The sequence below is a fragment of the Siphateles boraxobius genome, unplaced genomic scaffold, assembly GCF_051911475.1.
Source record: "Siphateles boraxobius isolate OS27281-9 unplaced genomic scaffold, OSU_SipBor_1 130, whole genome shotgun sequence".
In the NCBI taxonomy this organism is placed as follows: domain Eukaryota; kingdom Metazoa; phylum Chordata; class Actinopteri; order Cypriniformes; family Leuciscidae; genus Siphateles; species Siphateles boraxobius.
The window spans coordinates 17,968,120-17,994,217 of record NW_027508734.1 but is presented as its reverse complement, the minus strand read 5'-3'; the positions used below and the strand labels follow the sequence as shown (position 1 = coordinate 17,994,217).

At 37.9% G+C, this 26,098-nt stretch overlaps 1 long non-coding RNA gene across 1 annotated transcript; it reads left to right on the top strand.

Annotated features, from left to right (window-relative positions):
- The first annotated feature begins 1,134 nt into the window (after positions 1–1,134).
- LOC143737206 (uncharacterized) lies at positions 1,135–19,581 on the top strand. The gene is made up of 3 exons (XR_013203638.1): positions 1,135–1,236; positions 15,150–15,210; positions 18,295–19,581. It is a non-coding gene; the product is annotated as an uncharacterized LOC143737206 (long non-coding RNA).
- Positions 19,582–26,098: the final 6,517 nt, after the last annotated feature.

The window sequence follows — 26,098 nt, the reverse complement described above, 5'->3', positions numbered from 1 at the left end:
AGTGAACAAAATGAAGTGAGTGAATTTGGTTATGTGTGTGTGTGTGTGTGTGTGTGTGTGTGTGTGTGTGTGTGTGTGTGTGTGTGTGTATGTACACGGGCGTAATTTCCTATGGGGACAGGGGATGACATGTCCCACTTTTCAAAATCCCGTTTGTGAGTCCCCCACTTTCATGTTCGTTGTTTATGATTTATTTATCCGCACGCCATCATCGCCACGGAGGAGCAGGAGATAGCCTGTGCCGATGCGCGTGTACGTGTCCAGGTATGTCGCGTCCATACCATACTTTAAACGTCCACATCCACAATCTAAAAATAGCTCACTGAAAGTTCTAATGAGCAGGTATCGCGCTGGTATTCAATGTATCGGTATTCAAGCGCGAAAGAGAAATGGATTCTCGCGCGCTGTCTGTGCGTCGTGTGCGTGTGCGTCAGGACAATCCAGTTCTCTCAATCCAGTTCTCTTTCGCGCTTGAATAATAACACACACATTTATGCCAAAATGTCAGTTTTGTCAATTGTATCCTCACAAGAACAGTCTTAAATGAGTTAAATAAAATCTTAAATGAAAGTCAAGAGTAAATGAGAAAATTAAATGCGTAAGAAAATTGCTGCCGATCCTTTCCATGGGGGCATTTTTTCATTCATTTTAACATTTTTGACTTTATAAAATAATTCTCTCAAGTCTTGGCAATCGGGCCCTTATTAAACAATAAAAAAGTGAGACATCTTTTTGTTATACATAGTTTAGTAGCCTACTTTTATTTTTGGCAGAATTTATCATTATAAATCAACTTTTTGATTGGATTTTGATAATCAATTTATTTCCTGGATTTTGTATCACCATAGTCCCTAAATGTATGTAAATGCACGAAATGTGTACGACCCATTTTTTGTCCCCCCCACTTCCGAAACCAAAGTTACACCCTTGTATATATATACTGTATATATATTTAATGGCGTTGTGCAGGTTTATGTGAATGTATCATAACTTTAGGATGTTAATAATTATGACCATATACGGTTGAGAAAAATATATACAGTAAATATTGTAAATGTATTATACTGTCACCCTGTGAGACAAATAGGAACCTTAAAACCGGAACTTGTTGCACGGTGGAGCAGCTTCCGGTGTAACACCGGGACGGTTCCGGTGGGATGTCATGGCCGCCAGTGTTGACGATCGCCAGCTGTGGACACTAATCAGGCCGTTATCGGTGCTCTAGAAAATTTAAAAGTAGGAAAATCTAAAGCTCGTCCTGACATTGTCAATGACATCTTGAATGTGGTTTTTAGAACTAGGTTTACTTGCAACATAAGTTTTTGCTGGGTTCCCGGGCATGCTGGGGTGAGGGGGAATGAACGGGTGGATAACATTGCAAAGGAGAGCTTAGGAAGAGAAGTAGATGTCCATGTATTATTAGGGAGAGTGGAATTGAAAGAAAAAATTAAAGAGGGCTTAATTAAAGAATGGCAGAGAGGGTGGGAAAAGGTAATTAGGGGTAGACACTACTTTCTATACAACCTGAAGTTAGGAAAATATGTTCATGTAATATTTTGTCCCGCAGGGACTCAGTTAAAATGTGCAGATTGAGGTTGGGGCACTGCGGGTTAAATCATTATTTGTGCATTGTAGGGAAGCATGTCTCTGGCTTATGTGAATGTGGGAGTCTTGAGACAGTAGGGCATGTTTTCCTGGAATGCAAAAAGTATAGGGCAGAAAGAAATGTACTCTTTATTAAACTGTCAGGACTTGGAGTTAAAGGGGTCATATAATGCCATTTTCATACAAGTTAATTTGATTCTTTAGGGTCTAAATGAAAAGTTTGTAATATAATTTAATTAAAAATTTTCGTTAGTTTTGTAAGAAAACACTAATTTTACCTGGTCAAAAACAGCTTCGTTTTCAGCACGCCATTACAGTGCATATGTCTTTAAATGATAATGAGCTTCGCTCACTCCGCCCCTCTGTTCTGCGGGCGTTCATAACAGCGTTATGACCACAACGCACGTGGAATGTTTCCTTGACAACAGTTGAGGGTATAGGAAAAAAATGGCAGCGGGAGTCTCTGAGGAGGACACATCTGTGCAACCGTATCAGTTTGAACCGGAGTCGGAACAAGATGACGGCCCGAAGAAGTTCGACAATTAAGGCTCGAACATGACGTTTCTGAATGGTTGGTTATTATATTGTCACTTTGATCTATCTTTGTGTACTGGCAGGGTAACGTTAGAATAACTTAGTGAGATGTACGAACGCTAACGTTATGTGTTTACTGATGTAAGTTATACGTAAGTTACTCAGTTTGTAATAACACAATAACCATAACGCGTTGTTCATTATAAATGTGGGATTATGAATCATATTGAGAACGTCGTACATAGAAAACATACCGTATGTACCCTGGGTGTAAACCTTAGCCACAATTCATCGTGGAATGATTTGCAAAGATTAATATAAAGGTTTATACAATTTTACACTTACTTTTTCTGGAGGTTCAGCAGGGAGACATGAATAGTTGGTAACGATTCTTTTTTCAGGAGCAGCTTCTTATCAAAATCAGCTTTATAAGTTACTTCCTTCGTTAATAAAGCAGTCTGGTGAGAAAAGATTTGCGAATCGCACAAACATGAAAGAATTGACGTTGCTCGTGGGGAATATTCCCTTCGAAAACAAAACTCAGCCACTGTGTCTTCAGCGGTTCGGATTTAGCAACATCAAAATTACTGCTTTGTTCGTTATTACACCCAAGAACAGAACACCACAATCGCTTTGACGCCATTCTTCTCCAGCGTATCAACAATGGCGGACTATGATGACTGACAGCTCGCTCAGGGCAGGGATCTGTTGAAACGCTGCTGTCAATCAACAATCATGGGAGGGGCGTCCGATTTAGTGACGTCACAAAATCGAACGGCTCAATTTGAGGCAGGGGAGAACATATAAGGAGATTAAAAAAAAACACTGGATAGAATTTTATCATTATATGATGGTTGTGTACATGCACTGCCAACACAATTTCAGTACAATCAACTTGAAAAAGTGCATGTACCATTATATGACCCCTTTAAGGCTTTTTCTGTTTTATCTTTGTTTGGACACAGTGACAGGCATAAACTGATCTCCAAGGCAGTTCTTCAATTCTTGCATGACACAGGACTGTATGTAAGAATTTAGTTCAAACTTTGACCTGTTGAGGGCAGTAATACGCTCAGCAGCGTCTACACTGCCGGAATCTTACAAGAAGAAGAAGAAGAACGCCGTTATCGGTGAGCACATGCGGGAAGAGGCACATATAATGCGAAGTTTGAAGAGATAAGGAGGTGGGGTGGGTGTGTGTTTTCTTTCTTGGTGCTTGGGTTTCCACGTGTGGTTCCCACGTTGGGTTCCCTGGGCGCTTTTGTCAGCAGACAGCAGAAAGCAGCAACCGCAGTGCATACAAGTGTGAGGATGTTTACACATTGAAGACGGGTGAGTGCCCGACATATGGAATTGAGAGAACCGAGTGATTAAGGGCAGCGTTGAGGATCCATGCTGTTACTAAGGAGAGAAGTTAAGTACACTTTTTTGTATCAACATACGAAAGGGAGATGGAGTCAAGGCCTGTTGTTCTGGCGGGAATTAGGAAGAAAACAACACACGAACCATCGCTCAATGATAAGACGAAACTACAAAACTATAAAAGATACACAAATTTGTATGGTCCTGTCAAGCAGACAAAAACATGAAAATGATGATAGGACATGTGCCTTTGCATGGTTAAACGACGCACAGTTATTATCACTAAAAGGTGCTCACTTTTGTTGCCAGTTATTTTGACAACAATGGCTGTATGTTGAGTTCACGAGAGGTGATGTGGCATTAAAGTGTCTGAAAGTGTGAAGTGAGCATGTGTAAAGAGTTATAGTATTGATGCATACACGAGTGTGGGAGACCAAATCATTACCATCATTCTATGATCTTTGTTTGGGGAAGCCGAACCAGTGGAGTATCAAAAATCTAATCTGATCCGTTGACTGTAAAGTTGTGTCCAGGTTCCATCCACCTGATGTTATATTGGAGGAAGGAGAAGTTTAGCTCTGTGTTTTGTTGGGAAGATCTGCATTCTGCTATTGCTATCCTGTGGTAAGAGAAGACTCGGTTATTAACTGCTGGAATCTGTACTCACCATTGCTGTTCTGTGAACAGAGAGATTCCGCCATCCGCCGCCGCATTCTGCTATTGCTGTCCTGTGGTAAGAGAAGACTCAGTTATGAACTGCTGGATTCTGTACTCACCATTGCTGTTCTGTGAACAGAGAGATTCTGCCGTCCACCGCTGCATCCTGCTATTGCTGTCCTGTGGTAAGAGAAGACTCAGTTGTTAAATGCTGGATTCTGTACTCACCATTGCTGTTCTGTGAACAGAGAGATTCTGCCATCCGGCACTGCGCCCTCACTGTCTGTCCTGAGAACGAGCTGAGAGATCCTGTGAACCATTGCTCCGAAGGAGAGTCTGCTGCCTGCCGCGTCCGATCTGCTGCCGCTCCACGGGCTGAGAGATCCTGTGAACCATTGCTCCGAAGGAGAGTCTGCTGACTGCCGCGTCCGATCTGCTGCCGCTCTACAAGCTGAGAGATCCTGTGAACCATTAACCTGAAGGAGAGTCTGCTGACTGTTGCGTTCGATCTGATGCCGCTCTACGGGCTGAGAGATTCTGTGAACCATTGCTCTGAAGGAGAGTCTGTTGACTGCCGCATCCGATCTGCTGCCGCTCTACGAGCTGAGAGATCCTGTGAACCATTACCCTGAAGGACAGTCTGCTGACTGCTGCGTTCGATGTGCTTCCACTCTACGAGCTGAGAGATCCTGTGAACCACTACCCTGAAGGACAGTCTGCTGGCTGCTGCGTTCGATCTGTTACTGTTTGAGGAGCTAAGCTAAGCTAAGCTAAGCTTGCTACTGTTACCCACCTGTTGTCCTCCGGTGGACGGGAGAGACCTGGTCCTCCGAGGCGGTGTTTCGTCTCCGCCGTCCTGCAAGGAAAGGGAGTGCATGGCTGTGCCAACGTTACGACTCAAAAACTCATGCTCTGCTCTAAAAAGAAGAGATTTGATATTATCTGTTGCCTCGACTGATTGGTGTCTTTGGTGTCGGCTCCTCCGGAGTGTGGTTATTGACCCTTGGCCTTGGGAATCGGTGACAGGGCACAGTCCCCTTCCCTCCAAAATTAAACACAAAAAATGTATTCAATACAAATATATCTGACTAATTAATGTCATTTTGTTAATAGATTGGTGTGCCAAGAGTGACATTAGTCTTCACGTAGACTGAGTTAAGCAAGAGTTTTGTGACAAATTATAATAGGACATTATAGCCATAAAAAAAATCATAGTACTTGGATACTTAAGTACATTTGAAGGCAAATACTTTTGTACTTTTACTCAAGTGAATGTTTAAAGGCAGCACTTCTACTTTTACTTGAGTAATATTTTACCTTGAGTATCTTTACTTTAACTCAAGTACATGGTATGTGTACTTCGTCCGCCACTGCTTTGGTTAATGCTATGAATGTGGTACATTGGCCAAGGTAATGTTCTGCACTGCACGATGGACAGATGGCTTTGGGCTTGGTGGGTACTTTAAGAGGAACTGCCTTGGGCTTGGTTATTGTTTCTATGACTTGTCTTTGCTCCACGCCATGAAGTATGGTCGTATGTTTGCTTTGTCTCCGAATTGCTACCCTTTGATCTTGTTTTGTGGCTCTTATCTCATCAGTTGGGTCAAATTCCATGCAGTTAGCTTCTAGCTGCAGCCAATCTGCAAACTCGAGAAGGGAGAACTTGGTCCATTCTGGTTTCAAGTTTCTCAAGTCTGGTTTCAAGTTTCTCTTGAGATGATGCCTCCTGAATTGAGTTTGTTGTGAACGAGGAAGACGATTCAGAAGACGTTTCACATTTGACCCACTGTGCAGTTCTTCAATCCCGTCCCCCTTTAGGGCTTTGAGCATGCCGACTATTGCTTGGACTCTGAGGGAAAAGTCATCGAATGCCGGCTCGTAGCCGGCACGGATAGGCGACAGGCTCTCCAAAGTCTCTATTTCCTTCAGTACGAACTGGTAGGGACGACCATACCTTCTGTCCAGGGCTTGCAGGGCGTTAGTGTAAGGCATGACTGACTCTGCATGTGCTAACACCAGTCTGTGACCATTAGGCACCTTCACATGCTTAAGGGGGATTGAGTACTTATAATGCTCTGATAATTGTGGATGAAGCAGGTTGTCCAGAGCAATAAGTTCCACATACTGGGCTCTGTCTTTAATGAAATCTGGGAAGGTTGGGCCTTCTACTGTTGGAACCCAGTATGATGATGAGGGATGGGGAGTAAAGGGTACAGCCTCAGCTCTAAACTGAGATGTTGTAACTGGGTACACAGTTCTTGGCATCGCTCAGACTCTGAATAGAATATCTGAATATCTGCATAGTCAACCACGTAGTCATCTAGGTAAATAGGCCTCTGAATTGCTCTTTGTGGACGTCGGGATGAGGCAGGGGCAGACTCTGACTTCGCCGACTCTGGGGTTGCCATGGTAATGACCTGGCTGCGGCTCAAAGGACCAATTTTGTAATGAAGGTGGACTGGTTCTTAGGTAGACTTGGTCATCGCCATGGTGTGTCGGTAAGGACACGGAGACAGAAAATCCATTTAAATTACTTTAATGTCCATCAAATTCACTGGTTACATTGGAATGGATGGTAACTTATGTGCGTGTGTATATGTGTGGTCTAAACAAAGGAAAGAAAAAATAAATTACGTAAATTAAGTGAGTCTAGAATAACATAACATAACATTTCCACATGTAAATGATCAGATAACATAGATGTAAAGCTGTACAAAACACTGTAACACAATATACATAAATAATGTGCATCCTTAAACTTGTTAGCTTCATGAACCAAATACACATGCATATGCATAGGTCAATATACATTAATTGTACATTTGACAGATTCATCATACACATAACCAAACTAACATTTCTATTTGGCGGAAATTATGCCACAATGGCATAGCATAACACTATTCCAAATAAACGTGTTCTGTTTAAACGCTTCCGATTATACAAACATTTTCTTGTGCGGAGAGCGGGGTTTCCGTGCATCACTTTATCTTACATATAAACAACTCAGAGACTAATATTGATCGGCAGCAACAACAGCAGTATATACAAGGTGAATAAACACTTTTAATCATTGACGCACAGAACTCAGGCAGGAATTAGGAAGAAAACAACACACGAACCATCGCTCAATGATAAGACGAAACTACAAAACTATAAAAGATACACAAATTTGTATGGTCCTGTCAAGCAGACAAAAACATGAAAATGATGATAGGACATGTGCCTTTGCATGGTTAAACGACGCACAGTTATTATCACTAAAAGGTGCTCACTTTTGTTGCCAGTTATTTTGACAACAATGGCTGTATGTTGAGTTATTTTCAGAGGACAGTAAATATATACTGCTATACAAGCAGCACATTGACTACTCTAAAATATATTCCAGTTTCATTTCTATAGTATTGTCCCTTGAGAAGATATACTAAAATGTTTGCGTAAATGTGAGGGGTGTACTCACTTTCGTGAGATACTTTATATATATATAACAATACTCCAGTCCACATCACCGGTTTCAATATTCAATTGTGTTTGGTTAGAAATGCCCCATGATTAAATGTAATGTAAATGTAAAGTTGGTGTCAGTATACATCAATAATCAAAATGTTCTTGCGTATGGTTTATAAGAAATAAACACATTCCTGTTCCGTTATGCCAGCTTTCCTGTGAGTCCGTCAAGTACTTTAAAAATAATGTCTATTAGTTTAAAGTTAGTACATTTAGAGAATTTTTGGTGATTTAGGGCCCCCAGAAGTGTAGGACTGGTGTGGTGACATATCAGGAAACCCATCCCATTTGCTCAAATTACTTTTAATAGGTACTCTCTCTAGCGCCTGATTACAATTCCTACAAAATCATGTTATGATAAATGCTGTTTGAACTACGTTATATTGACCATTAATGTCTGTATTAGTTAGCTTAAGCACTAGCATAGCATACAAAAACACGATTAGCCTGATAACTTATATGTTAAACCCAGTAACACGCCTTAAACCCTACATGTATTCACAATCACATCTTTTTCGTCAACACTTGACCCATTAAAGGGTCATTCCACCGGTGGAGACATGAATATGTATTGAAAGTGGGTCATATATGTAGTAGAATAGTATCATACATTTCTAATTTGGGACCTTCTTGGCCGATAAAAGGCAGAAAATGACTTTATAGTGCTTGTGGATTGTAGACAACAATCCCCATAGTGCATTGCAATGCTCAGCTCCGCAGACCACTCCCACTACAGTAGCTAGTTTAACTGTAAGATATTTGTGCAATGAACCTGCCTCGTTAGCGTGTTCACAAAATGAAAATAAACTTACTTTACAGAAAGACGACCATTTGACCCTGTAGGCTTTGGCTGACGTTGCCAGTTGAACTTAGATATTCTAAAGTAGGTCTCCAGGACGCCGCTATCCATATGGGGTGCGAAACTCAGATGACCAACAACACACACGTCCGTGTCATCCTCCGATTCCGTAGCACCGCTAGAATTCTCGGCAGCAGACACACTCTTGTTCTGTGTCCATTGGCGCACAGTGAGAGCACAGGCACCACCAATCTGCCCCAGCTCGAGCCATTGCGGTCTCCTCGTCAGCGGCAGGCAGATCATCTGCATCGGCTGTGGTGGCAGCAGCTTCAGCCGCCTCCGGTTCCTCCATAGCCCTCAGCTGCTCGTCGCTATACTGTGGCTCATAAAGGTAGCCACGAACATTTTGTCAAAATCCAGATCCTCCATAATGCATCCGCCTGTGTATTCAGTACCTTCGTCCATATTTTCAAAAAGTTTCTCCCGGTGAAATCAAACGCACTGGCACTGATCTGATAGTTCTGTTAGTGCATTAGGTCCAACCCCCTATGGGCGGGTTTGAAAGGGTGGGAAGTAGTGCTTGTAGTCTTCACAGAAATTCACCCCTTTTACACTTCCTCCTACAATGACATAAAATGACGATTTTTGCGTCATTGTAGGAGGAAGTGAAAAAGGTAAATAGAGGATTTCTCTCGTCTCAGGGGAAAATGAAAGAGTGTTGCACGACCATTCAATAGTATGACTGGATTTCTAACAATGGAAATCTTAATGCAAATGGGTGGAGTGACCCTTTAATACTTACACTTACTATTCTGTGTCTATTCATTTTTTATTTATTTAAAAAAAACTTGCTACATGTACTTAGCTAGACTAACTGGGACTAGTTACAGCACTTATTGTTGCCCTATTGTTGGTTTGATTGCTTCTATTGCCCTCCTCATAGTCACTTTGGATAAAAGTGTCTGCTAAATGATTAAATGTAAGAGCTAATACCAGCCAGGTTTTTTTTTTTTAGCTGGGCTTTTTCCAGCAGGGGTTTAATAATGACAAAAGCCATTTTATGGTAACTCATAGGTTGTCTTGTTACACTGAACAAAATTATAAACGCAACACTTTTGTTTTTTCCCCCATTTTTCATGAGCTGAATTCAAAGACTCAAAGACAAATCTAAGACTTTTTATGTACACAAAAGGCCTATTTCTCCCAAATATTGTTCACAAATCTGTCTAAATCTGTGTTAGTGAGCACTTATCCTTTGCCGAAATAATCCATCCACCTCTGTAAGGTCGTGCTCGATCGGCCCAAAGTCCGGCATCCGACCAGCATGAAAGGGCTCTGCGTGTTACTGTCTTTTCTCGCGGCAAAGTATTTTTGGTTAAATTCAATACATTTTTTGATATGTATTTACTAGTTATTTCATCTGAATCCATAAATGAAAAGGCTTTAATAATATCTGTGCATCATTAAATGTGAGCGAAATTTTACTATTCTTTTAAACTCTTGAATGAAAATAAGGTCAAAGTCAATTAGAATAATCAAATATCACAAATTTAATATGTCAGGTAAATGTATCATTACAATTTCATAATCAATTCAAAGATAATCAATGCAAAACATCAAATGCTCTAGAACAAAGAGGAAAATGTTTACCCGACAAGAAATACATGAGGCCGAGAGACTCGGCTCTCGACCTCACGGGCCGATCTGGATACAGAAAAGAGCCCCGAGCTCTCGTTGCGTTTCATTATATACCCAGACCTCATTTCAAATCTAAACATGGTTCACAGTGGAAATTTACCTGCAAGTAACCATTTGCTAGCAGTGAGACATTTGCATTCAGACAAATGGTCGGAAGGTGTTAACTCAAAGACACCCCCTTCTGTGTGTAAGATATTTCCAAACTCTTCAGAACTTTATTAGCTTTTGATTTACTTCTTTGGGAATGAGACATTTGTACCAGTCGCACTGAGACATTCCAAATAATACCAAACATGTATAAAACTCGATGATAATCATTCACATTAAACCATTTAGATTCTTGTGTGAGTTCGGGAGATCTCACCACGAGTGGGAGGGAGTGGGGGTCGATGGAAAGAAATATAGATTAGGATGAGGGGGGTGAGGCCTCCATCTTGATAGTGCACGGGAGTGAGTTCAAATGATCTTCCAGTTTTCCAGTCTTACAGGTGTGGCATATCAAGATGCTGATTAGACAGCATGATTATTGCACAGGTGTGCCTTAGGCTGGCCACAATAAAAGGCCACTCTAAAATGTGGAGTTTTATTACACAGCACAATGCTACAGATGTCACAAGTTTTGAGGGAGCATGCAATTGGCATGCTGACTATAGGAATGTCCACCAGAGCTGTTGCCCATGAATTGAATGTTCATTTCTCTACCATAAGCCGTCTCCAAAGGCGTTTCAGAGAATTTGGCAGTACATCCAACCGGCCTCATAACCGCAGACCACGTGTAACCAAACCAGCCCAGGACCTCCACATCCATCATCTTCACCTCCAAATTCGTATGAGACCAGCCACCCGGACAGCTCGGTTTGCATTACAATCGGTTTGCATAAACAAAGAATTTCTGCAGAAACTGTCAGAAACAGTCTCAGGGAAGCTCATCTGCATGCTCGTCGTCTTCATCGAAGTCTCGACCTGACTGCAGTTCGTCATCGTAACCGACATGAGTGGGCAAATTCTCACATTCAATGGCGTCTGGCACTTTGGAGAGGTGTTCTCTTCAAGGATGAATCCCCGTTTTCACTGTACAGGGCAGATGGCAGACAGTGTGTATGGCGTCATGTGGGTGAGCGGTTTGCTGATGTCAAAGTTGTGGATCGAGTGGCCCATGGTGGCGGTGGGGTTATGGTATGGGCAGGCGTATGTTATGAGCAACGAACACAGGTGCATTTTATTGATGGCACTTTGAATGAACTGAGATAACGTGACGAGATCCTGAGGCTCATTGTTGTGCTATTCATCCACGACCATCACCTCATGTTGCAGCATGATAATGCACGGCCCCATGTTGCAAGGATCTTTACACAATTCCTGGAAGCTGAAAACATCCCAGTTCTTGCATGGCCAGCATAGTCACTTGCATGGCTCATACATGTCACCCATTGAGCATGTTTGGGATGCTCTGGATCAGCGTATACGGCAGCGTGTTCCAGGTCCTGCCAATATCGAGCAACTTCGCACAGCCATTGAAGAGGAGTGGACCAACATTCCACTGGCCACAATCAACAACCTGATCAACTCTATGCGAAGGAGATGTGTTGCACTGCGTGAGGCAAATGGTGGTCACACCAGATAATGACTGGTTTTCGACCTCTCCAATACAGTAAAACTGCACATTTTAGAGTGGCCTTTTTATTGGGGCCAGCCTAAGGCACACCTGTGTAATAATCATACTGTCTAATCAGCATCTTGATATGATAGGTGGATGGATTATCTCGGCAAAGGAGAAGTGTTCGCTAACACAGATTTAGACAGATTTCTGAACAATATTTGAGAGAAATAGGCCTTTTGGGTACATAGAAAAAGTCTTAGATCTTTGAGTTCAGCTCATGAAAAATGAGGGCAAAAACAAAAATGTTGCGTTTATAATTTTGTTCAATGTATTAATTCTTTAAAAACAGTTTAGTCAATGCTTTTTAAAAACTGTTCACATGTACTGTCATTTTAAAATGGTAATTTTAAAACAACTCTCAGATTTAATTTCTCTTTTTGAAAGATAATTCCTTTAGGCTTAATCCTCATATGTGTAGACTGCTTCCAGATGTTTTTGCTCTTCTGTTCGGTACTATTCCGCTCTACTGTTTTTTTTTTTTCTCACTTAAAGCCATGTTTTTCCAAGTGATGTAATATCCTATGTACCACAATTTCCCAGAGGTGCAGTGTAGAGTCATGACTTAAATATCTATGCATCATTCTGGGATATATTTTACATTCCCACTTGACTATTTTTAACTATAATATATTTTATTAAATTATTTATTTGTTATGCACAAAAATCACTTTAATTGTAATGCACGATAAAATTAGTATTAAATAAGATTAAAAAACAGCTTTACAGTCCTTTAATGCGAAAATCTTGAATTCATATAGGCCTGTAGACACACACACACACACACACACACACACACACACACCACACACCACACACCACACACACCACACACACCACACACACACACACACACACACACACACACACACACACACACACACACACACACACACACACACACACACACACACACACACACACACACACACAGTATAGGATGTGACTAGTACTTTACAGTCCAAGAAGCAGATATTTCACATTATAATACAGATCAAGAGTGATTGTATTATGGACAGTTTATTTAGGTTCACCAAAACGTGGGCGGTGATGATTGAAAGCTGAATAGACATACTGCCAAGGCAGGCCGGTATTGTTTTTTTCTTCTTCTGTGAGCTGGAAGACAGTGGAAGGTGACCAGAGCCAAATGATCTTGGACAGAGAAAGAACAGTGATTCAAACACAGAAGAACAAATGTGTGTGGGTGTTTCCAACTGACTTGGTGGAGCCTGCTGTCTAACACAGAATTCAGTTTCACAATTTCAGAGATTAATATTATAGGCACCGCAATGTCATCTAAAATGCAGGCAGTAAATTAATCGGTATGATACAATAAAAATTGTAAGTTTTTATAATGAGTCAAATATAAACTGGATTCTTGAAATCAGACTCAGACGTCATTACGATTTGCGTATGAAAATAGAGAAAAAGACAAATACACCTGATGCAGATGAGGGAGATGACAAGTGAAAAATCAGGTTTCTAAATCATTACTGTTAAGATTTAATGGCATTAAAAGTACCATTTTAATGACATCTGATAACTGATCTTAGTTCTATCTGTTGTATATTGCCATTATTATGTATTTTAAGGCCGTCACAAAGGTATTTCAGTAGATTACCTGATTTTGATTAAGGAATGAACAGTGGTGAAGTCATTCCTTGTTTATACTATAGAAATGAGAAAGCGGGGTGAGAGTGAGGATAGACCTTACTCCGCAGAAAGTTTAGGATTCCCAAAACAGAGCTTGCTTAGATTGACTTGGTTTAGATTTGTTTTTGGACAAATGTTTTCACATGCTTCTGATTGATAGAGCTAAAAAAGGGTTGATTGTTATGAACTGTTACTTATGACCTTGTGCCAGGGTTTGTTTGTGTGGGTGTTGTAAAAGCAACTCAATGTTTTACTTCTCTCAGTTTGGCTTTTGTAGAACAGCATGTCTTCTAGGTGTTTTTGGCATCTTAAGGACCCCTCTTTTTCCACTCTGTCTTGAAAACACATCAAGAACATGTGAATCATTGTGGTTTTACAGACTCACCTCCTTGAGCACTGGGAAAATATGAGTAAGCATTTCAGCTGATTGAATAGGGTCTTGTACTCTCAGCACAGAAATACAAATATGCGTTTTGCTGAATGTTACGTTATGGCTAAATGTTCCTGTAGCCTAAACAGTAGAGTGCAATGTCAAGGTTGTGGGTTAGATTTTCAGGGAATTCCATGTAAGTATTGAATATAAGTCCCTTTAGACAAAAGCGTCAATAATGCATAAATGTTTTCTATTTTAATATTGTCGGGATATCTGGACCCGTTTGTCATTAGTTTCACTTTCATGGACTTTTAGTTTGTATTCATCAGTCACAAGTGTTCTTTGTCTTCGTTTCCCCCTACTCATCTGTTTCTATGGACACTAATCATCATCATCAGCTGCTCATCCCTCAGTTCATCACCATCATTTAAGTTCCTCCCTGTGCACCCTCAGTGGTTGGTCGATGTTTGCACGTTGTGTGTGTTTACCTTTGTTTCACGCACCCACTGTTACACCCTCTGTCTGTTTCTGTGCATGTTTATTGTATCATATCATCTTTGTGACAAATATGTTTTAAAATGTAATTAATTCCTGTGATGGCAAAGCTGAGTTTACAGCATAATTACTCCAGTCTTCAGTGTCACGTGATCCTTCAGAAGTCATTCAAATATGATGATTTGGTGCAACATTTAAAAAAATATTTCTTATTGTTATCAATGTTGAAAAGAGTTTTACTGTGGAATATTTTTGTGGATATCCTGATACTTTTTTCAGGATTTTTTGATGAACAGAATTTTTTTGTAACAATGTAAAAGTCTTCACCATCAATTTCAATCAATTTAATTGCATCCCTGCTTCATAAAATTCTTTTTTTTTTTTTGCAATCAACTTAGATTTTAAGTCATTTCAACTTAAATTGCATTAAACTGACGTAATAATTAGCTGAATCTTGTATAACATAAGTTGAAAATGTCTTAACTTATTTTGATGAGTTCAAACAATGTAAAAGCATGTGTTGTTGTCATAACTTATTTATAAAATAATTTTTTACAGTGTACATAAAGCCCAAACTTTCTCTTCACAGTTTTCTGTGAGAAAAAGCCTCCATATAAAGGCAAGTATTTTAAAAGTAAAGTGAGTAATGACTTACAAAGGGAAAAAGTTTAGTGTTAAACTCACATTTTTGTACCCATAAATCCGTATGATTCAATTTAAGCAACACTCCAAGTTAAATAGCATGTCAAAATTCAGCATGAGTGTACGGTGGGATATTTTTAACTCCTTAATGTTATTTTCTTCTCCAGACTGATGAACGCGTCCTGAACCATCTCAGACAGTGACTGTGGGGAAACACACTGTATCAAGGTAAGAAGAGATAAGAGCAATACAAACAGCAGCACAATACTGCATACACGTGTGATTCACCAGCTCCTGTTGTCACTGAGTCATAGATGCTCATACACATACACATGCACACACATGCTGCATGCTTTCTGTTTTGTTAATGCCATAGATATGTTCATGAAATGTCTAGGGCACAATGTCTGTCTGATTTTTTTGCTTTGATATCAGGGAGGTGGTGTGTTGTAGATATGTGTCTCTGCAAGGTTGTTTTTCAGGTAAAGACAGGTTTAAGTTATGTAAGTGTCTGGATCTGTGCACATTTGTGTTAGATCATTGTGTGCGTGAAATGAGATTTGACTACCATTCCAAAGTTTGGGGTCGGTAAGATTTTAAAATGTTTTTGAAGTCTTATGCTCACTAAGGGTGCATTTATTTGACCAAAAACACATTAAAAATAGTACTATTGTGAAATATCACAATAAAAAATATATATTTTCTATTGTAATATTCTTAGAAACTTAATTTATTACTGTGATGGAGCTGAATTTTCAGCATACTTGCTGAGTAAAAGTATTATTTACTGACCCTTTTTGGACAGTGTACTGTACTTCAGAAGTAACATTCACAAAATATGAAGTTGGAATTATTTGTTTTAGAGTCACAGATATGGGAAATACTTTTAAAAATGTAAAGATTTGAAGTCAAAAATCCAGTATGGAAAGTTGCAATCTTATTTAAGTACCATTTAATGTGGCTGTGGATGTACGTGCAGATGAGGAGAAGATTCTAACCACAGTTTGTACTCTGACTGCAACCACAGCTTCTTCTCCTTTGGCACCACAGCTACAAAACCTGTTAACACAAGCTGTGGCCTTCAAGACTTTCAAGCCTCTCAGCCTCTGAATCATTTCACAAATCTGTAGACTAATTATTTTCTTTTGTGTACACCCTCTTGGCAGTGGGAGTCAGATGTTTATCTTTTGATGTCTTTGAGTTTGCCAGATGTGATTGTTTTGCCATGTTATGCCTTCAGTTATGTAACCTTGAACAAAATGCCTCTTGTTAGCAACTGAGTTTTACAGTATAGTTAAATGTCAAATTAAATAAAATCGGCTTTTTCAAAACTAAACAGTCTAAATTCAGATTAAGATTTAAGTTAAGATTTCCTCCTCATCCTATTTAAACATCGTTGGGGCATTGAGTAAAACATCAAGCATATCTATTGCAAAATACTCATTGTCACTGTCTGGTCTTCAAAAAATTCCACCCTTCCTATCAACAACACCCATCATGAGAAACACGTAATTTCATGTAAATGTTAAAAGTGTTGTTCAAGTCATGTCCTATTTGATGGTTCAACTTTCCTGTTTGCCCTTGAAGCTCTTTCCTCACTCTCTAAGATCAAGCTATATTGGTAGACCTGGATGTATAAATTTGTTGTGACTCTTGGAGCTCAAGGCTGAAACACAGGACATGTTTTTGTCTAATGCAACACTCTCTCCTCATTGGTCATATCCTGTGCCTTATCTATTTAGCCAGAGCCTTGTGGTTCAAATGCAGTCATTGTTCAGAAATAAATCTTGTTGTGAATCATATATACAGTATATATCAAATAACTGGGAATTTGTGGTTGGTCACTTGTTTTAAGTAGTTCAGTGATGGCAGAGTAAATAAGCAGGAGTCTTGTTTGTAACCGCAGTGCATTGATTCTTAATTTTTTTTAATGAAGAGCTAATGTAATATTAGGAGTTTACATTTCTTTCCTATTAATTGCAATACTTTTGCTCCATTTTACTATATAACATCAATATTTGTGTACCGGTATAGTTACACATGCAGTATAACAAAAATTAATCATTAAGATTTGATTGAGAACATTTACATTTACATTTAGTCATTTAGCAGACGCTTTTATCCAAAGCGACTTACATTTGAGGATTAAACCAAGCGAGTCATCGTGGAGAGGCAAAAACAACGCAAGAAGTGCTCAGAATACAAAGTTCAAACATTGCTCGGAGTAGCATAAACCAGACAAGCGAAGATTTCAAGAGAAAGGGTTGTTTTTTTTTTTTTTTTTTTTTTTTTTGAAACATCCAGGAGAAACATGAATTCAGTATATGAACTGTAGTAGTTAATGTTAATGAAGCATAATGAACTATTACTGTTTTTGTAAACTACACTTAAGCTTATACAGTGATCTTTACTTGCTAGAAAATGAAACATTCTTCCCCTGAATGTTTTCTTGCTGAATTAACTTTCATTTTCTTTGCAGAATATATTAACTCATCATCAGTTGAGGTTGCAAATCATCACTTTCTCTAGTTTGATGAACGACGCGAGTCCTCAGGGGTCAGGGAATACCCCATGTCCCACTTACACAGCATTCTTTGTCATCCACTCATCTTTTTCCACTTACTCATCTCTTTATGATCAAAATGGAGAACTCAAAAGGATCACATATCCTTCTCCATGTTTAAACCCATCTGGCTACGGTTATAATAATACTATATAATATCTATAGAAAAAATAAAAAATAAGCTTCTTGGCTACTGGATGACCTTCCAGATGTCTATTTATACAATTTGAAAATAGAGAAACAAGATATCTGCAAGTAATGGATGCACAAGGTAATGTCCAGAATTAATAGGTCATGATGTTATGAACATCTGGAAACAACATTTCCCTGTTTATTTCCCTGTTCTGTTTATTACATCAGCACTTTCTAGTCTAGAAAAGTTTCTTTAAATTAACATAAATCATGATACTTAATCAGCATGGCTGTTATTTTCCATGGACACTGCATAAAAGTTAAGTGAGTTTCTGATCAATATTCATATGATTTTTCTGTCATCTGTGCAATACAGATAAATATACCAGCTGAATCTTGCTATGAGTTACATACAGAGTAGACGCAAGTTTATTGTTTGTATTGAATTTTCAATTTATTCATGAAGTTCATATTTTGTCTTGTTTCAAATTATGTATACTCAACAGCTCTGATATAGTGATTTCATGTTTCTTTCATGATATAGTGATTGTCATGATTAGTGTGAGCAGATGACATGAGTTTTACTTTCAAGATCTCTTCCTGTTCTCTCTTCACAGCAAGATGCTCCCACAGATGTTTCCTCTTGGTTTTCCTGAACCACATCTGATGTCTTTCATCCACTCTTCATCTATTGTTTATCAGTTATCAGTCATAATGACCACAAACAAAATATTTCAATATTTTCAGACTGTTTGTTCGAACTCCCTGACAACAGAATAAAACAATGCTGCAATTTAACAGTAGGGTCAAATGAGAAGGTCAAGTGAGAACAGCCCACACAACAAATTACTGTATACTGGTGGATTATAGTTGATTAATGTGGGTTTGCATATTATATTTATTGTAATTTGTCATGTCACATTAAGACTATTGCTCCTATTCTTGGATGTTGAAGGAATATTGTGTGTGCGTGCGTGCGTGCGTGCGTGTGTGCGTGCGTGTGTGTGTGTGTGTGTGTGTGTGTGTGTGTCTGTGTCAGCATGAGGAAACTTGGTGTATTTACTAGTTGCCATCAACACTATATAGAGAAAAAAATGCGCCAATAATTAAAAGTACATTTCTTACTTTAGTTAATTTTTCATCTCTGTTTAAAAATAAATAAATGTATGAGATATGTAGGCTATTCATCAACATGAAGTCCACCTTTGCTTTTCAAACAAATTTGTATGCTAATAAAGTACCCAAAACAACAACTTAAAATTAATATTATGTTCTGCATATTAAAATAAGGTATTATTCTGTGAGTGAATATTGTGTGTATGTTTAATTAACAACATCATTTATACTCTTAGTTTTGTTTTCTCAGGGCAGGAAGATGTAGTTTTTGAATATTGCATAAAAGCACTTAATCTTCCAAAATGTGGTTTTGGTTTGTTCCTTTCCCAAACGTTCCTTTGATGGATGCCTGTGGTTACAATGAAACTTAGCAAACTCATTCCATTGGGAAATGGAGTTGGCTTTCCTTTTGAGCACTGCGAGTAAAATTTTCCATTCTCAAATTTACTAGAGGAGAGGGTTAGTTGACATGACAACATGACACATGACATTATTAGGAGGCAGTTAAAAGTAAAATGTTTCTGTAAATCGTCAATATTCTGTTCTAATAAAATAGGCTATTCCACAATATACTACGTAGCAGAATTTGTATATAAGCCATTATGTTTGTGGGAATGAAGTGTAAATTCCTAAGACACTTACGTGTAAGTGTATAAATGATAAATGAAGTAAAAGAGGAGATATTGCAATACATTTGAAAATGTATTGTACTGTTTAGTGCTTGCATGACAACAAGGACATGTAAAAACATCTGTGAGCTTAATTAAAGCATGACATAATGTTTTAAATCTTTATGGACTGTGAATTTTTATTTTGACACTTCATTGTATGGTCCTTTTAAGCTCTCGCTTCCGTTACAGTTAGTTGCTAAAGAGACAGATGTTGAATTCTAGTAAAATAGTTGGTAAGTACATTAACATTACTCACCAGAAGTAGGCTACCTGATTGTGTGTGTTTTTCCGGTTTTATTGACATGCTTCTCTGCAGGCTTTCTTTTCACATTCAGTCTGTGCCATTGTCCATGTTTGGCCTTGATGATAAAGCTCATACCAGAGAGAATTAAACATGACATGAAACATAGCTCCAAGTTATTTCATCAGTAGTTTTTCCATGCCTCTTGTCCTCCTGTCCCTAGACACAAAACTATTCCCTATACTCAGAGAATGTAGCTTTCTTTATGAGCATGTGTGAAGGAATGTGCTTTTGGTAGAACCAAATATGGTCATGTGATGTGTCTTTCCCAAAGGTGAGTCAATGGTTCAGCTTCATGTTCTTAATTGCTCAAGATGAAGAACCTATTTTTATACACATTCTGGTTGCTGAGTGTTAAATGGATGAATTGGTCAAATTAGATTTTTGGCACATAGGGCTGAGCGGGGCACAACCTATGCAGGGCTAGCTGTAACACACATGTTTTAAAACTTTCCACACATGCCAGCATGAGGAAACTTGATGTATTTACTAGTTGCCATCAACACTATATAGAGAAAAAAATGCGCCAACAATTAAAAAATCTTTGGAAGATATCACTGAACATTTATTTAACCATATAGCAAAAGTAAATTTCTTACTTTAGTTAATTTTTCATCTCTGTTTTAAACATTTTTTATGAGACAAATCTGATCTTATATCTGTTATTTAACAGTTGAGAGTTCTTTATTGCTGATCTAATACGGCAAGCCATTTTAACATTTAATCATTTAAACCTACTAGTCTCTATTTTCATGCTACTAGTTAGGCCTATACTTTTTTATATATATCTATTCCATTAAGTACTAGTACTTATTCATTAGCTAGTGTTTATTCTTTAGGTACTAGTCGTCCCCTTGGAATTATAAGGTTCTATCTGACATTTTTGTCAAAATTGAGTTATTCACATATTCTTATTCTGTGACAACTTATTTACATTATGTGATGTGTTTTTTTTTAAGTTGTGTACATTGTGGGACTTTTTATTGAAAAAACAAAAAAGTTCTATCTACAAAATCGAACTCTAACTTGGCTCTATAAGGTTCTATCTGCGTGAGCCAATCAGCACTTCGAATGCACAGAAGAGGACCAATCAGAATCAACTTTATATGTCATGTCGCCGGCTTTTTCCTTGAAGACAAAAAGAAACCCCATAAAGGCAGAATGCTATACATTTACAGTAAATTAAATATTCACTAAATTGTGTAGTGTTATGAAGTGGCTTCAATTTGGCCATTTTCTTTATAGTGTATTGGTTATTATTATTAATTATGAATGAGGTTATTATTAATAACTATTATTATTATAGTTATTATTATCTGAATTATACAAATATGCAGTGAGTAAATTGAATATTTAAAAAAAAAACATTTAACATACAAGTGTGTGTGTGTGCGCGAGTGTGTGAAAGTGTGTGTGTGTGTGTGTGTGTGTGAGTGTGTGAAAGTGTGTGTGTGTGTGTGAGTGTGTGTGTGAGTGTGTGTGTGTGTGTGTGTGTGTGTGTGTGTGAGTGTGTGTGTGTGTGTGTGTGTGTGTGAGTGTGTGTGTGTGTGTGTGCGAGTGTGTGTGTGTGTGTGCGAGTGAGTGTGTGTGTGTGTGTGTGTGTGTGTGTGTGTGTGTGTGTGTGTGTGTGTGTGTGTGTGTGTGTGTGTGTGTGTGTGTGCGAGTGTGTGTGTGTGTGTGTGTGTGTGTGTGTGTGTGTGTGTGTGTGTGTGTGTGTGTGTGTGTGTGTGTGTGTGTGTGTGAAAGTGTGTTGGTGTGTGTGTGAAAGTGTGTGTGTGTGTGTGTGTGTGTGTGTGTGACTGTGTGTGTGTGAGTGAGAGAGAGTGTGTGTGTGTGTGTGTGTGTGTGTGTGTGTGTGTGTGTGTGTGTGTGTGTGTGTGTGTGTGTGTGTGTGTGTGTGTGTGTGTGTGTGTGTGTGTGTGTGTGTGTGTGTGTGTGTGATTAAAAAAATGGTCTGACATTTTTTGTGATCATATAGTCAGTGAATCATTTTTCAATGATTATTTAACTTTATGAATTAATTTGCTGAAGCATGTCGATTTTATTGTAGTTTTTAAAGTCTTAAAATGTCTTAATTTTTAAAATTTTAAGCCTTAAAGGTCAAATAGTTAACAATTTCATTGATGGGGTCTTAATTACAACAATAAACGTTAGCATGTTATTTCAGCCATACTGATGTCTAGAGAGAAAGCCATTTCACCTGGCCCACTTTAGCTGGAATAAAGTCCTGCTCAGATGTATTACAGTAGCTGCTTTCTGTCTAAACAAAAGAAAGATTAAAGTAACAATTTCTGCAATAATGTGTTTAATTACCCACCAAATTGGTAACGAAAATTAAGATTCTGCACTGGACAAAATATTTAGACCTACCTTGCTTAATTTGAAATGTCCTAAATACATGGAAGTGCTAAAAAATATGAAATAAATGTCATAGAAAGGATACAATTTTACTTTCTAACACATGTTGAGACATTGTTACAACATTAATTTTATATTTAATGTTCAAATAATGTTTTGGCAGATAGAACCTTATAATTCTAAGCGAAAAGTGTTTTTTTAGAATTAGAAGGTTATATCTGCGTTTGACCCATTCCAAAAAAACCCATTTACAAATTTGAGAGGATTTTGATATTGTACATTTAGAATACATTTAGGGTCCCTGTTATTTTCATGTTTGAAAGAAACTTGTTCCCCATATAAATTTTCCTATATGTAATGCAAAAACTTTGAAGCTCAATATCTCAAAACTGCTCAGAACGCAGATAGAACCTTATAATTCCAAGGGGACGTAGTGCCTTTTCTGATACTATTCTTAGGTACTAGTACCTTTTTACAGATAATAGTACTTGTTTATTAGATACTAGTCCTTATTTATTAGATACTAGTACTTATTCTTTAGTTCCTAGTACTTATTTATTCGATTCTAGTGCCTATTAAATTGGTACTAGTACTTATTCATTAGATACTAGTACTTATTCATTAGTTACTAGTACTTATTATTAGATACTAGTACTTATTCATTAGATACTAGTACTTATTTCAATAGTGAACTATTCTTTTGTTACTAGTCAGAACTACATACTAGTCAGAACTGAATAGTTGATATCTGAATGACAGATCCCAATAGAAGTCAATGGCAAAAAATGTAATTTGTATCTACATTTTTTGCCATTGACTTCTATGGGGATCGGTCATTCAGATATCAACTATTCAGTTCTGACTAGTATGTATTCCAATTGTGACTAGTAGCCTACATCTATATTAGTAGTTATTCATTAGGCACTTGTACTTATTTTTTTAGATACTAGTAGTATGGCAAGCCGTTTTAGCTTAAATTGTACCCAGCCTTACTCATCGTAACTGCATTTTTACTGGTAAGAATTCAAATAGAGAGCTTTACAATTCAATTCTTACTAGTAGCAATTACATTTAGAGAGCTCTTTAATGCAATTATTACTAGTAAAAACTGATTTAGAGAGCTCTCTAATTCAGTTCTTACTAGTAAGAATCCAATTGCAGAGCTCTTTAATTCAATTAGAGAGCTCTTTAATGCAATTCTTACTAGTAGGAATTCAATTAGAGAGCTCTACAATTCAATTCTTACTAGTAGCAATTACAATTAGAGAGCTCTCTAATTCAATTCTTGCTAGTAAAAATACAATTAGAGAGCTCTCTAATTAAATTATTACTAGTAAGAATTACAATTGCAGAGGTCTCTAATTCAATTCTTACTAGTAACAATTCTAATTAGAGAGCTCTACAAATTAATTTTTACTAGTCATAAAACTCCATTGACTTCCATTCATTTTTAATTACGGAGCTCTCTAATTTAATTCTTACTAGTAAGAATTAAATCAGAGAGCTCTCCAAACCAATTATGACCAGTGCTTGAAGTGGGAAAAGAAAGGTGCCGTTACTCTCTTGCATTGGCAAATCATGACATTTGAGATTTCTACAGTGAAAAACAAAACTTATAGCAAAACTTGTTATTTATTAACAACATAAATGTAGCCTATTAAAACAAGTTGTGCGTGTGTGCACGTGCGTGCGAAAACGGAACTCCTCCAAGTCTGCAAGTCCAAAAATACATTTAGATTTAATAATTATTTTATTTAATTAAATGCATTTATGGGGAGATTATTATATTTTCATGTCAATCTGTGTTTTGACCACGAACCATGAGCTGAAACTTTAATTCACCGCGTGCAGCACAGCAAAAATACACTCGGAACGATCTCTGCACTGCTGTATAGCCTACGCACAGCACCAGGAGAGCATTGACGGACCGCATGCGTGTGCAGTGTGAAAGCTCGAACCAGTTAACATGGGTGCGGAAAAAATACGCACTGCATATGCACTGCAAACAAAGTATATCCACGGGCGTGACACTGGCGCTTTTTCTGTCAGTGGTCGAGTACCGACTACATGCGAGAAGTAGCGGTACGCAAGAAAAAGTGCAGGTACGCTTAAGAGTAAAATGTAGAAGTGCCGGTACTGCGTGCCGGTGAGTACCGCCCCACTTCGAGCACTGATTATGACTAGTAACAATTACAATTAGAGAGCTCTCTAATTCAATTCTTACTAGTAACAATTACAATAGAGAGCTCTCGAATTGAATTAAAGAGCTCTGCAATTGCATTCTTACTAGTTAGAATTGAATTAGAGAGCTCTCTAATTCAGTTGTTACTAGTAAGAATGTAATTGCAGAGCTCTCTAATTCAATTACAAAGCTCTGCAATTATACATATCTTTAATTCGTTTTTTACTAGTAAGAATTGAATTAGAGAGCTCTCTAATTGTATTTGTTACTAGTAAAAATTGGGTTAGAGAGCTCTCTAATTGAATTGTTACTAGTAAGAATGCAATTAGAGAGCTCTCTAATTGTAATTCTTACTACTAATAATTCAATTTTAGAGCTCTCTAATAGAGGTAATGCGCGTGACGTCACCGTCACCTGGAGTGATTGAGGCCACGCGAACTGAGTGGCAAAAAGACTGAGCAACAGCATTGGTTTTCAGCGTGAATGCCGTGAAAAACACAAAAAACACATCTAAAACGGGAACGAGATTTGCGATTGACTGTACAACTACATTTGACTAGAAATCTGAGGTATATTTTTACAGACTGCCGAAAGCTACAGAACAGAGAAGCAAATAGATCGCTGCAATTCATAGAAACAACTGGACTCCAGGCAGCGAAAGGTGGATTTGCAGTTATCATTTTTGTGTCAATATGCTGAATTTAGTGGTAAAATCATTCTCTATATATTGTATTGTTATATATTGCAGTGACAACTCATCAATCAAATATTTACCACTGTATATTCTGTATAATTTGACATTTTTAAATAAACACTGAATTTTTTTTTTACAAGTTTTAAGTCTAGACGATATGATGATATATATAACATTGATATAAGTGATAACCTGGATTTAGACCTGATATTGTATTTATATAAAGCATTCACAGGCAAATTTGCTGTATGTATTTCCCCGGTGTCAAAATCAGGCACATATAAATGTCAGGAAGCACGATTCCTGTCTGCATGTCAATATCCATGGATCACTGGATCTTTAGTAAGTTGTAAGGAACACTATATTGAGTCCAATCTTTAGTTTAAACTGATAATCGTTTGTTTTACTTGCGTTTTCGCAGTTTCCCCTATTAAATCCAGTCACGCAGCTGCTCTTCTGCCACTCAGTCCGGCTGAGGGGGCGTGTTCCGGCGGGAAAGTGACGTTAATGCATTCCCTCTATTGTTATTCTTAACAATTCAATTAGAGAGCTCTGTAATTAAAAATGAATGGAAGTCAATTGAGACATATGACTAGTAAAAATTCATTTGTAGAGCTCTCTAATTGGAATTGTTACTAGTAAGAATTGAATTAGAGAGCTCTGCAATTGTAATTGTTACTAGTAATAATTTAATTAGAGAGCTCTCCAATTGTAATTGTACTAGTAAAAATTGAATTAGAGAGCTCTCTAATTGGAATTGTTACTAGTAAGAATTGAATTAGAGAGCTCTGCAATTGTAATTGTTACTAGTAATAATTTAATTAGAGAGCTCTCCAATTGTAATTGTACTAGTAAAAATTGAATTAGAGAGCTCTCTAATTGTAATTGTTACTAGTAAGAATTGAATTGTAGAGCTCTCCAATTGAATTCCTACTAGTAAAAATGCAATTACGACGAGTAGGGCTGGGTACAATTTAAGCTAAAACGGCTTGCCATATACTAGTACCTATTAAATAGATACTAGTGCTTATTCATTAGCTACTAGTACTTATTCAATATACTAGCACTTATTCATTAGATACTACTTATTCATTAGATA